Source organism: Schistocerca piceifrons, chromosome X (genome assembly GCF_021461385.2).
Source record: "Schistocerca piceifrons isolate TAMUIC-IGC-003096 chromosome X, iqSchPice1.1, whole genome shotgun sequence".
NCBI lineage: Eukaryota > Metazoa > Arthropoda > Insecta > Orthoptera > Acrididae > Schistocerca > Schistocerca piceifrons.
Window position 1 is genome coordinate 612414784 of NC_060149.1, and position 15353 is coordinate 612430136.

The window sequence follows — 15353 nt, forward strand, 5'->3', positions numbered from 1 at the left end:
TGGTAAGTGGGCTGCTGAGTGTGGATGTGACCTGTCGGTCCCTGGCGGGAGTCGGACAACGGCTGGCGCTGTGGTACTAAATCCTGTGGAGAGAACTCAGTGGTGACAGCCGCAGGGACAGACGGCATATTGGAGGTGTTGTGGTACCAAGTCCCATGAAGAACCTAGTGCTGCCGGTGACAGGTGCAGCCCAGTCTCGAACCTATGGCGCTTGATAGTGATGGCCAGCCGTCTCACTGTTCGGCGTGACCTTGGAATCGCGGTGGTGCTGCTGGAATTGCGGGGCGAGAACTTCTTCTACCTGAAAATTCAGACATGTTTATATCGTTCCGAGGCATATTTATTTCATTAAAACATGGCACCTAATCACATCCCCCATAAGAAGACACTTGTCCTGGTTTGGTGACATCAACATTTTCACTACAGTCATTACTGCTGTGTGGTACAATCTTCCGCTGAGTACACACAGCCTCCTCCCGCAATCTCTTTACGTGTGTTATTGTAGCCCAAATGTCGCCACAATGCTGCTACCAGCCTGCGGCCGCTGCTGCAATACTTCTCGGTAGCTTTCTCACTACAAAAGTATTTGCCAAAAGACCTATTACTTTTGCTGAAAGATTTGGTGGTGACACTATGTTACGAAAGATCACGTGTCCTCGTAATATTCCTTAAAGAATTTCTATCACAAACTCCCATTCATGTCCCAATTCATGAACTTATCAATCACAGGTCAAAGCAGCGGTCGCGATTGAAAAGACGCCATCAGGGACCTAAACCCATGTTGTACGGCCATCAGAACCCCCTCGCCAGTGGTGAAGTTCAGTTCTGTCGGTGTCTGGCACCAGTCATCAAAAATCTGTGTCCACCAGAATGTAAGAACTAGAGCGCCCTTGTCGGTGCCAAAACCAGACTGTTCTTGTCAAAGACTAAAAACCGAATGCATTTTAAAGTGCCCTCTTTGTGCGTTTCTCAGTGTCTCAGGAAAGAAAACGCCGCTAAAACTGCGCTTTACCTACTCAGGTCTGCTAACTTACGGTCAGCCAGTGGGTAGTGGAGATCGGGACTTCTAAGCCGCCTCTTAACTAGATTTAGAGAACAAGACTTTAGTGGAAAATTCCATGATGGAAAGAGAGATAGGGTAGGAGAGAGAGAGCCGTTTTAACAGCCGAGCTAGCATCAAGTAGTCGCGGCATTCCTTTTTGGGTAAAACAAGAAGACTCCAAATTAGCAAGGAAACTTGGCAGAATCGAAGGTCGCGGTGCAGGACCATCCCGGAATACCACTCCTAAAAGAATTCATATATTTATCTCTAGCAAGTTCTTTTGTAGAAACCAGAAGAAAAATTCATTTCCTGATCCGGGTGTCAACAGAGCGGCACTAGACATGGCATATCAGTTTTTGTTCCTGGGCCCCAAGCCACTGTTTTTGAGAGAGGAACGAAAGTAAATATTTAGCAAAGGGGTCACCTAGTACAATTCTGTGTGCACAAGCGGCCTAAATCACCGTGTGGAGAGACGATTTTTCTTTGCACACCCAAACAAAGAACGACCTTCCTAGCAGCAGGGTGACTGGTGGCCCGTCCCTAACAATAACTCCTATATACATCCGAGTTCTAAAGTCTCTCTCGCTTTGGATACACAAAAGTTTGCCTATGTGATGCCTCTACTTGAACAGCCAATTAAATCACTGTGACAAAAAGGAGATCAGAAAGAGTGTTACATTACATTTGAACCTCTGTCTCAGTTATTTTTCGAGCATGATTTTCATTCCTGTCTCCAGAGTGGTGCAAATTGGTATCATATAAAGCTAATATGAAAGGAGACAACCAGAGAAGTGATGACGTCTTTCAACTGGCCCCATCACCCTGTGTCCGCACCGCAGCGCATGTTTCAAGCAGCAGTTCACTTGGTCGACGAAATATCTGGACACGACCATCGACCTGGTGTAACGACAAATATGATTCATCTAGCCAGGCGACACGTTTCCATTTATACACTGTCCAATGTCAAGGACCCTATGCCCACTGCGGTCGCAATTGACGATTTCGTTTGGTCAACAATGGGAAGTGTAAGGGCCGTCTGCTGCGGAGTTGCATGATCAACGGTATTCGCTGAAAGGTATGCTCCCAAAAACTTGTGCCTGCATCACCACTTTTCTCAGTCGTCAGATCTGCCACAGATTGCCGCCTACCCTGCTTTACAGTGCGGGCAAGCCTTGGACCTCCACGTTCTGGGATCAGGCGTGGACGTCCAAAATCCCATAGGCTACTCGTGGTTTCACTCCTTTCCGTAGATGCTCACGGCAGTAGCACGGAAATAGCCGGCCATCTTCCGAGACGCTCGTTCTCAGGTGCCGGGCCATAACAATCTACCCTTTGTCAAAATCTTTTATGTTAATAAATTTGGCCCTTTATGGCGAGTGTCTCTGCTGGAATGATTCCCCATTCGTTTCTGCGCCACTTATATACTTACCTTACCGCATCAAGTGCCCCCAGAGCCACTAGGTGGCATTTTGTCTTGCCGTGAGCAGTGGTCATAATGTTGTGGCTCATCAGGGACTTGCTGGGGTGAATAACCGACGGCAGTAGAGCAGTGGGTAGAGCCAGAGAGAAGCTTTATGATGGAACTGTATTTAAATTCCTGTCGAATGTTCAAATTTGTCGAGTCTTTGGTTTCGACTTTTTTAATACCTCACCACCTATTTCCTACTGACGTAGAGTTTCGTCTCGAATGAGCTGCTGACGATGAGACTTAAAACTGACATTGTAAATCGTTGGGCTGGTGCATGATGTCATAAATTACATTATTCTTTCTTGCTCTCCCAGTGTCTCTGTCTCTCACTGGGCCCCAGATTCTGCTCATCGCCTTTCTTTCAAATGTTAGAAGCTTTTGCGTCTCCTTTTTCGTTAGTATCCAGAGAGCAGTGGGGTGCACAATGGCATTGTAGATCTTCATTTCCGCAGAATGTGTCATGGCTTTAGACTTGAAGATATCTATGAGGGCATTTAGACATCTGGAGCCCGCAGTAATTCTTTCAATTAAATCCATGAATCTTTGATTACAATAATTTCACCAACTTCCCACGTACTTGAACTGATCAACAGACTTGAACTTGTCTCCGTTAAACGTGAAGTTCTCGTCTGCATATTTAGTGTTGCCTACTTGCATATATTCTGTTTTTTGTTTGTTGATGAGTAGTCCTGCTTTACTTGCTGCTGTGGCGGTCCTTCCTTCCTACGGTCTATCCCTCGTATGGGGTTCAACGTTATCACGCTTTCCCTGAAATTCTTATGGCCCTTATTATGCTTCTCACACATACTGTAGAAGCTCTTTCGCCAGAATATGTTACCGAGTAGTGTTATGAAGTTTTTACGACACTTAACTCACATTCCAGACGATCGGGATTCAATTTAGGTTTTCCGTAGTTTCCATAAGTCTGTTAAGGTGAACGCTGGAATGGTTCCATCAGCTTTATACGCGGTCACTTTCTCCATTTTTCCGTACCTATTTTAAGTTAATTAAGGTGACTCTCAGGTGATGGTTATCAATTTTAGAATCGCAAAAGAACAGGAGAGTGAAACAGTTTAGGGTTCAATATTCCGCCGCGTCGTCGACGTTAGAGATGGAGTAAAGGTTCGGACTGGACAAGAATGATGTATGAAATAGAGTACTGCATTTTGTAATGGAAGCATCCTACTGATCACAAAAAAATGATTTAGACGAACCGCAGAACACCTAAATCAAGACAACCTGGCGTGAATCTGAACTCCCTAGATCTAATATCTGTAACCATATCGCTACTTCCTTTTTTCAAAAGAAGAGGTTGTGAGCTTAAGCAACAGTTAATAAAAGATCTTCCAGTGATAAGTGTACCTTTTACCAAGGAGTAGAGCACCTTGCTATCGTCAGTGACACATACGAATCCGTATCAGTATCTACTAAGTTGTGTATTAGGATTCGGCCACAGACAACTTCGGCCTTTATGTCTTAGACTGACAAAAACTACGCAGGTCAATCCCATGTGCTACGTGGCGTATGGAAACTAAGATCGCCGCTAATTCGATGGCCAAACCACGGTAAGGAGCGAAAGTCACAAATACAGCCTAACGTGAACTCATATCAGCAACGTTAAACATATTCAGAATCACCTTTAACAGCAACACTCAGTGTTCCACTTCCTTCTTCCGTTAGCGTTTATCCTGTCTAGTACAGTCTCTGCTGGACTCAAGTTTTGCCAATTCATTTTGTTTAATTTTTCTGCCTCATGCCCGTCATGTCACTGCAGTTGTCACACAAGTAAGGGAAAACTGTGCCAACGGTCTCCCAGTTCAATAAATTCCACCTAAGTCTGCAAAAATTCAGTCCTACGTATTTCTTCACATTAAATGATGAGTTTTCTGTAATACGAAATCTAGCCGTCACTTTAATACTGGACCACTGCTCTACCCCTTCAACTGAAAACTGGTCCCTAGTCACTAACGTACTCAATAACAATTATAATATCAAACGTTCTAACCGGAAACGCGACTCTTTTATCTCTGTTGTCTGTTCCACTATTCTGTTCACTCACATCATTAACTTTTATTAATGTCTGACTCACACATCCAGCTCTAATACATAAACCACATCTGTTGCAAATATAAGTATATGACTTCGCAATATTTTGCGTTCTGTCATTAACTACTTTGCCACTGTTAAGTTCCCTAAAGGTGCAAGTATTTGTCAGGGTGCCAAATTGATTTTCGTGTTTGAATGGGGAATTACTGTCCTCCATCAGAAGTAGTTTACCTCCCTTTCCAGAATTTAATTTTATGTTAGCACCATTTGCACAGAAGACTAAATAATCCAGCAACGCCACACGCCATTGTTTTGTGAATAATCCGTCGACGCTTTCTCTCTGTCGCCACTGAAAAGGAAAGAAGAAAAAGAACGTGCATGCAAGCTGATAAAACTTGGTCCAACGCATCCGAAAAAGCACGTCAACTTTATTCTTGGTCGTTTATTTCATCTAAAGCTTTCTTTCCCAGAAGAAAGTTCCCAGTGGCTTGGTGGTGTGGTTGCCTTTGATATATGACACTGGCGGCCGCTTTGCTCGATACAAGCTCCTAGCTACAATAACAGCGTCCGGTCCAACATCAACCACTGCGTCGGTTAGTAGAAATATGAAAAACTGTTATAGCTGTATCACATCTACACTCAATGTGCCTACTCAAAGTTTTCCCGCTTTCGTAAGGTTTTTAGAATTTAAAGTTTAGTCTCCTTCTTCCTTTTTCGTAGGAAGAATATTTCGAGTTTAAATTACAGGCTGTCGCAAGGTCATTACAGACAGTGTCAATGCCTGGACTGGACAAGGAAGAAGAAGTTCCGAATCACATATGCTATACGGGGGTAGAAAGCTATTGGTTAAAAGTCTTTAGAAAACTACTGCGTGTCTATCTGTACATCTTGAATGTGACAGTTTATATTTCCCGAATTTGTACAATATAGCCGTTGTAGCGAATGACATTAGTAGCTACCATTCCTTCTCCCACGGACTGCAATGACAATTCTGCAATAATAAAGTTTTTGATAGAACAGAATGCAGTGCAGATAGAAACTTAGGGTCAGCTCTGTCTAGTGTAAGTTCCGCGCGTCATGGGCAGGTAGATTAGACCATTTTCAGAAGTTCGTCAAAGTCCGCTTTATAATTACAGAAATCAGAAACATTTCTTCGAGATATTCTGTTCCCTAAACTGCAACAGACTGTCAGCGCAACCCGTGCTTGGTACTCGGTATAGGTATTGTGCTATGCACTGGATTAGTCGCTAATATACGGCACTATGATCTAGATATATTCTGCAGGCGTTAAGATGAGAAGTGTTTCATTATCCATCCTATGTACGTAGTAATGAACTTGCTTCCTGTGATTTCCATTTTTGTTTCACGTGAAGAAACTCTTGGGTAGGTAACATTTTCGAACTAATGGCAAGATGCAGTTAGCGGTTACGTAGCGTGCAAATTTATGTGACGAAAGGATGAAAAAATATGGCAAATGTGTCATTTCCTGAAATGAATACATTGAGAAGTAGGCCAAGGATTGCTGTAATTCTTTCAATAAATGTCTACAACCAAAGTTAATTCTGGTTCGCGTGCCGAACTTTTTGTCGTATCCGAACCTGGATTATCTGTCTGCGGACTTGTCTAGGTCCTCGGCTGCCTAAAAGTCACCTATTCTGGTCGAATATAACACTAGATATATGAGAGCCAAAAAGAGTTAAAAATTGAGTTTTGAAAGCCTTGCGTATAAATGTAGCATTTCAATCACAAAAAAATGGGTCAAATGGCTCTGAGAACTATGGGACGTAACAGCTGTGGTAATCAGTCCCCTAGAACTTAGAACTACTTAAACCTAACTAACCTAAGAACATCACACACATCCACGCCCGAGGCAGGATTCGAACCTGCGACCGTAGTGGTCACGCGGTTCCAGAGTGAAGCGCCTAGAACCGCTCGGCCACTCTAGCGGGCATTTCAATCACAGAAGATGCTTCAAACTATTTGAATATTACGATGCAAAATGCTTCTTAGTTTCTCTTAGTCAGTAAATGTTGTTATTAAATTTGTGGCAAGTGCCTGTGAGATCAGACTGCTGAGATCAGCGGTCCCTAGGCTTACACATTACTTGATATAACTTTAACGTACGCTAAGGACATAATACACACACCCATGCCCAAGTTAGGACTCGAACCTCCGACGGAGGATAGCCACACGAATCGTGACAAGGCGCCCTGAGCGCACGGCTACCCCGCGTGGCTCATATTGTTACTACATTGTGTTTCTATACACGTGTTCTTTGCTACGCTTAAGATTGCTAATGGCCACAGTAGCGACTTTTACACAGGCCTTACGAAATCTCTCGAAAATAATACGTACGGCTCGTGATCATTCTCGTAGAACGAATGAGATGGTGTAAAGAAGACGTAGCAGTACAGTTACTGACAAATAATTTATACGTGAACTGTGATAAAAACGCTTTAAGCGCAAAAAATGGATGTTTCAGTTTGGTATATCTACACATATATTAGACATACAAAAGCGTCGATGCGCAGTCGATTTCCTCGAGCAGGCCAAGGTGGAACAGCGCGGTAGGGGCTATTGTGGTGTGGGTGCTAATTATTTGAGAATTGATTAACCTTTGCAATAGAACGAGACTCAGTGTTCATCACAACCAGTATCATAGATGCTGAATATCCTATCCTCTGTATTGTTACAGATTACACTCGCCTGTCCAAATTTGGCCATCCAAACGCGAGGAACCACACCAGTATTTTTCTACATCGAGGCAGAACACCAAAAGTTCTAATTGACGACCAACCCAGCGTCTTATGATGAGTTCCCTGTGTGGAAGTAGCTCGTAGGTTGTGGGGTTCGGTTCACTTGATATGAAGCTGCTAGGAAGTTACTAGCGAATGGGCTAAGGCTCTCAAAGGTACTAAATGAGAAGTCTAATTGAAATTCAGGGATGCCAGCGGCTTTAATTAAGTGAAACGATGTACCAGAAAAAGAAGTAAACTGTTTACTATCGATATAATACATGTTCGACTATAATGTCACACGTTATATAGTTTACAGTTAAGAATGTCGATACAGGTTCATAAAACTGTATATAAATCACTTAACAAAATAACTTCCTATTTACACATTCTACTCTGTATTGCTCGCTGAGTCCTGGTACATTAATATTTACATAGTTGACTTACAAACAAGTCGTCGTACGTGCGGCTTTGTTTACAACGATCCATGCGGCCGCTGCTAACAGCGCGCTCACTCGGCGCTGCGCAGCCCCTTGACTACTATAGTCAGCCGGCAGCACTTTGCTCGGCTCTCGTTGTTGCAGAGCCAAAGGCGCACGGAATGCTTCATCTGCATTACGTAATACTAAGTTATCAAAAGGAAACTGTTAATGAAAAGAATGTAAATATTCTGTGCGACAGCTTACTGTTGATTGGTATCTGCAGTTATCGTCAATCGAATCAGAATACAGATATAAAGGAATGATAAATGCACATAATCCTTCTTATTTACTAAGTGAGGTTTGGAACTAAATTCTATGCTACACATAGTTAGAAACTGCTACACATCCCTTCCCTTGGAAGATTTACACAATTGGAATGTTCTCGTAGACAACAAAATGAAAATACAGCACGCTAAGAGAAACATGAACCAAAAGTGAGAAGACATTGGCCTCCTCCATTGTAGTGTTATTATAGTAAGAAACTGTCCGTAACTGATGCACAAAATTAATCTGCAAACTTATTAAATAAAATTTACAAAATTTCATTAAGTAATTTATTTAGCATTTCCTAAATGCTAAAGAAATTAGTTTATGAAGATACAAAGACAAAGAAGAACTGATTGAAAGAGAAATCAAATAGTTAATTAACATACCAAGAAGAAGCAAAAATTACTAGTTACAGTTCATTAACCAATTATAAATGTGTTGTGGCTAAATGCTAGATTTCTCCTCACTAAGTTAATGAACATAGTTAAAACTGAAGCAGTCCTTTCAGTGAACGTCTCAGTATGACTACTCTGAAGCTTAATCCTTTTTGAAGTTACATAACTTATCACCATAAAGTTTCGGACACTGTAATATCAATGAGTTATTGTTTAAACAGAAAATTTTCAATTTTACAGTGTTTCATCAGCTAGTTCATATGCGCTAGTACACTAATAAATAATTATTTTTTAAGTAAAAACCTTTAATTCTGGAGTGATTCATCATCCAGTTCATATGCACTACAAAAATTCTGGAACTATTACCTTAACTAATCTTCCACAAGCTGCGCGGGGTATCCGCGCGCTCTCAGACGATTTGCCCCTGTTCGTGTGGCTCCCCCCGTTGTGGGTTCGAATCCTCCCCTGGGCATGGGTGTGTGTGTTGTCCTTAGAGTAAGTTAGTTTAAGTTAGATGAAGTAGCGTGTCAGCCTAGAGACCGGTGACCTCAGCAGTTTGGTACATAGGAACTTACCACCAGGTTCCAATCTTCCACAAAAATATGTTTCTGCTGGAATGATACCACAGCACTCCTGCAAACATATTGCAGGGGCCGACTTGCCGCGGTTGGGGCTAAGTTGTGGGCCGGTGGGGTCCAATGACAGACTTGTTTGAGAAGACACTTAATTGCTCTTAATTACAACATTTCACCATCTAAATGAGAGTTGGACATGCCCCACTCTGGCTCAGCAGTCCGGCGATGGTCAGTTTAAGGCTGACCCCCACCCCAGGGGACGGTCTTTGCGTAGGTGCCCAGTGAGACTGACGTCAGACCCGGGATGCGAGCCAGCTGCCCTTCAGTACGTCACGGCTCTGACGCCAGCGGCGTGCTCATTCTTCTTGCTGCATAGGATGCCTGATGCTGAACATCCATGTACAGGCGATCGAGGTATGGCTCGTGTCTTCCACAGTGACGAGAGATGACTGCCGTCCTCGGGGCACGACTCGCTGCTCCTGGAAGGAGTCTGGCAGCGGCTGGCCTAGACAGCAGGTGCGCTGTGCTGCGCCACCAAGTCCCGCAGGGTGCAGTTAGTGCGAGAGGCTGCTGCCCCTTCCCGATCATGAACACACAGCCGCAGATGGTGGCACCTCATCGTCTTATTGGCCTCACTGTAGTTTGAAGCAGCATTGCTCGGATTCCAGTCACGTAGCTCATAACACAGTTGTAGCCCAGCTGTTGTGTCACCGTCCTGCTCGATCCGGCTATTACACAGCGCGTTACTAGTTTCGCATAGCATGGCTAGTCCATCTCGCAATCCTTTTGCGTACACGTTGCTATTACCTACCTGTCGCCACTCTGAGCTTACCGGCCAGTGGTAGCAAACTCAATGCTCTACGGCACCTTGTTACAAATTTCACGTAAGACTAGGTAGCGGCACTACATTGCCTCCTCTGCGGAAAGGCCGTATCCCTTGGGTCTTGCTTATGACTGGTTCCCCACGGTGAACTACCCCTACCATCGAATTAGAAAACAAGAGAAACTCTCCTAAGATCATACTAGGCTAGTAATCTTAAATGCTATACATGTATTATACTAAATTAAACTTTATGGCTGCTTCCTTGTAACCCCTTAGCACATTTGCTTTTTATATCTGTGCCCACCGCACACCTTTGCTTATTGCATGGCTTTCTCCATGCTTCTAATATTAATTGAGTCTAACAAATTCATCTTTTACCAAAATACTTTCACGTGCGGGGGATCCAAACCACTGGAACCTGAATTACCCACAGATCGGGCAGCTGAATGGCCCTCCATCTCAAGTAAATAACACTTATGCAGAACAAAATCAGAGTCACTATGGCGCTAGGAATTGTGACACACAGGGTCACGGTTACCCGCCGCCTATCATCCCAATACTCTTATGTGCTGAATTAGTTGCTCGCAGTGATCCGTCCCCCTTGTGTAGCTATCATCTGATTCAGAGAATAAACTAGACTAGGTTCCCATGTATCATTTAGGAAGATAAGGTTTTGTTTACGAAACATTTCCAACGGTTCGTGTGGCTGATAGGCCTGTGGTTTTGTTATCTTCAAGTGAGTAAGGCCATCATTGTAGATGATAAATGAAATTTTAGTCCCACAATATCATACACAGTTCCATTAACCAACAACCCAGTGCGTCTTAACTCCACGTGTCTCACTCCCTTGAGCTTCCCTTGCTCATAACAACTCGCCACTTCTATTACACTGACGTGCACTGAGTATACTCAATGTAGCCCAGCTCGCTGAAAGTATAGTTGTGGTTCCATCACCTCCGTGCAACATTGATGACCACCCGCCTCGACAATGAACAGCAGCATAACACATCCGTTGCCTCCCATCTCGAGCTCGCAAGTAGAACATATGGTGACGACCCCACTTTGACATTGCTGTAGTTCTTCTTTGGTCATCAACGCGTGCCGACCCCGTCTTCTGCTGTTACTAGCACACCACTCTCTTTCATCTGCACAAACATCCTCCTGTTTCTAGCCCTACCAGATAGGCGTGTATTGTGTAACATCTAAACAACGCTTGTTCGTCCGCCACTGGTACTTTCACTGACGAGTACAACCGTTCACTATCCGTTCTCACCTCCCCATTTGCTCCATGACAGAGGAAAGGAAGGTTTTGACCATTAAGCTCTGCTATTAACTTCAATATGCTATGGTCGCACGTGCCCACGCTCACAGGCGCCAGACGTGAAAACATAGATCTCGTCAAAGGCATCACACGAGAACACTGACTGTTGCAGTTGGAAACGATCAGGCCTCCGACTACATGCAAGTAATACTATACACGGAAAAATCACTGCAGGACAGAGAACCACGTCAGTTACTAAACTAAAAGATTGGGCCCTGTGCAAGGAAACGCTTGATAGTGGTATTCCAGAGACTCGAGAAATTACTCACACAGCATAAATTGATGAAGCTGTCATAGCACTTACCACTGCAGTCCCGGAAGCAATGACAGATGCCATTCCAGCTCTCACACCACAACACCACAACACCACTCAGCGACCCTGCTGCAGAAATTTCTGGGACTCATCCGAATGTGAGGTATTGGCAGCACAGCAGGCGCCCACTGTGTCGTAGGACCGTTGCTGTTCACAATACACATAAATGACCTTGTGGATAACATCGGAAGTTCACTGAGGCTTTTTGCGGATGATGCTGTGGTATATCGAGAGGTTGTAACAATGGAAAATTGTACTGAAATGCAGGAGGATCTGCAACGAATTGACGCATGGTGCAGGGAATGGCAATTCAATCTCAATGTAGACAAGTGTAATGTGCTGAGAATACATAGAAAGAAAGATCCTTTATCATTTAGCTACAATATAGCAGGTCAGTAACTGGATGCAGTTGATTCCATAGATTATCTGGGAGTAGGCATTAGCAGTGATTTAAAATGGAATGATCATACAAAGTTGATCGTCGGTAAAGCAGATGCCAGACTGAGATTCATTGGAAGAATCCTAAGGAAATGCAATCCGAAAACAAAGGAAGTAGGTTACATTACACTTGTCCGCCCACTGCTTGAATATTGCTCACCAGTGTGGGATCCGTCACAGATAGGGTTGATAGAACGGATAGAGAAGATCCAACGGAAAGCAGCGAGCTTCGTAACAGGATCATTCAGTAATCGCGAAAGCGTTACGGAGATGATAGATAAATTCCAGTGGAAGACTTTGTGGGAGAGACGCTCAGTATCTCGGTACGGGCTTTTGTTGAAGTTTCGAAAACATACCTTCACCGTGGAGTCAAGCAGTATATTACTCCCTTCTACGTATACTTCGCGAAGAGACCATGAGGATAAAATCAGAAGATTGGAGCCCACATAGAGGCATACCGACAATCTTTCTTTCCACGAACAATACGAGACTGGAATAGAAGGAAGAACTGATAGGTACTCAAAGTACCCTCCGTCACTCACCGTCAGGTGGCTTGCGGAGTATGGGTGTAGATGTTGATGTATAAACAGCTCGTTAACCGGTTCCAGAGAATTATACGAGAGAAGATACAAACGTATCGATACACACAGTTGGATCAGAAACTCGCTGAACTGGATACCACAAGCCGGCAGTGTGTTATCTAGCTCGACACTTCAGCAGGGAGCGACAATAGACTCCCACTTTACAAGGGCCTGACGGACCTGCCTACTCGCAGACCGAGAATTCACACTTGTAACGGACTAGGACGTTACACGACTTGTAGCCCAGCTCGCGTGCGACGAAATCACACGTGCTAGCACACGCGAAATCATATGGGCTATTAAACACACCTCAACTAGAAAATCACCGGGTCCTGTTGGCATTCAAAGCCGTGTTTTCTAGGAGTGGAAGGATAAGGCTATAGAATACCTTACACACATCACGAAAGCCATCATACGACACCAAAACTACCCTGCATTTTGAAATGCGGCCAATGTCTTAATGTTCAGATAGTCAGTGAAAGATCACTCCCATCCCATTAGCTTTCTGAGCTCGCTTTGCAAGATTTTTCAGAAGGTGATACTAAAACGACTCACTAGGCACTGCATGAACGACGACACCCTGAGACCAGAACATTTCAGCTGCAGGAATCACCACACCACAATACAACAACTCTTCCACGTAGTTCAACACTTAACAGATGTATACAACACAAGCAAAAGAACGAGAGCTGTGTTCCGAAACATCGAAAGAGTCTTCTATCGTCAATGGCACAACGGCCTCATCTGCAAACTCAACGATGCTGGGTTCCCCGTTGGACTCACATATCTCAAACATTGATACTTCACAAATAAAAGTTTCAGCACTGACATTCAGGGTGGACAATGAACACGACACGGAATTCAAGCCAGAGTACCCCAGGGCAGCATGCTGTGGCCTCTCTTGTTTAACCTCTTCGTTAATAATATTCCAGCAACACACAAAACATCTACACCGATGACACAGCCATCTTAGTGCACCATCAAACATCAGCTCATGACTATAGACAGCACTCAGAACTGTCGAGCCTTACTTGGAGAAATGGTGTGTCGGGGTTAACGTAGACAAGTGTGAGGCGTTTTGTTCACACTTAGACCGAAGAAACTGCACAAACATCAGCACTGTAGACAAATCACACTACACGCATGCCCAATAGGTTTCCAGGAAAAAGTCAGACACTTACTTACTGGCTGGACTGGACACTCACACTGGAGGACCACACACAACAAGTAGCTAACAAATCGTACGGATGGCTCAAAAACTGTATCCTATGTTTAATAGGCAAAGCACACTGAAGAATGGGGATGTGTCGAAGTCTATGTACATGACACGTATTAGACTACTCATGACGTACACAGCTCCAGTTGGGAGCTACTCAGCTTCAACACGGCTGCGCCGCCTGCTGATCAAACAGAACGAGATGATACGAATCATAAGCAACGCCCCAAAATACACACTCACGGCGGACTTCCGTAACGAATTCCGACTCGAAACTCTTGAGAAGGTATTCAAAAACCTCGCCACGTGAATGTTCAGAAGTTGTAGACACTCGGACAACACCTTCGTGGAAGCACAACCGCCCAAAAACGCTTTTCCGTAAGGGAAACTAACCATCTACGGCAAACTTAAATTAAGCACCTTAGCGCAGAAATTTTGGTGAAACCCTGCCCCACAACAAAACCCATTGGCACTGCCAGGTGCACCCATACAGCCTACCAAACGGAATTTTAGAACATGTTTTTTGCTCGCGTATCATGTCATTTCTGGAAACCCAGAATCTACTATGTAGGAATCAACATGGATTCCGGAAACAGCGATCGTGTGAGACCCAACTCGCCTTATTTGTTCATGAGACCCAGAAAATATTAGATACAGGCTCCCAGGTAGATGCTATTTTTCTTGACTTCCGGAAGGCGTTCGATACAGTTCCGCACTGTCGCCTGATAAGCAAAGTAAGAGCCTACGGAATATCAGACCAGCTGGGTGGCTGGATTGAGGAGTTTTTGGCAAACAGAACACAGCATGTTGTTATCAATGGAGAGACGTCTACAGACGTTAAAGTAACCTCTGGCGTGCCACAGGGGAGTGTTATGGGACCATTGCTTTTCACAATATATATAAATGACTTAGCAGATTGTGTCGGAAGTTCCATGCGGCTTTTCGCGGATGATGCTGTAGTATACAGAGAAGTTGCTGCATTAGAAAATTGTAGCGAAATACAGGAAGATCTGCAGCGGATAGGCACTTGGTGCAGGGAGTGGCAACTGACCCTTAACATAGACAAATGTAATGTATTGCGAATACATAGAAAGAAGGATCCTTTATTGTATGATTATATGATAGCGGAACAAACACTGGTAGCAGTTACTTCTGTAAAATATCTGGGAGTATGCGTACGGAACGATTTGAAGTGGAATGATCATATAAAACTAATTGTTGGTAAGGCGGGTACCAGGTTGAGATTCATTGGGAGAGTGCTTAGAAAATGTAGTCCATCAACAAAGGAGGTGGCTTACAAAACACTCGTTCGACCTATACTTGAGTATTGCTCATCAGTGTGGGATCCGTACCAGGTCGGGTTGACGGAGGAGATAGAGAAGATCCAAAGAAGAGCGGCGCGTTTCGTCACTGGGTTATTTGGTAACCGTGATAGCGTTACGGAGATGTTTAATAAACTCAAGTGGCAGACTCTGCAAGAGAGGCGCTCTGCATCGCGGTGTAGCTTGCTCGCCAGGTTTCGAGAGGGTGCGTTTCTGGATGAGGTATCGAATATATTGCTTCCCCCTACTTATACTTCCCGAGGAGATCACGAATGTAAAATTAGAGAGATTAGAGCGCGCACGGAGGCTTTCAGACAGTCGTTCTTCCC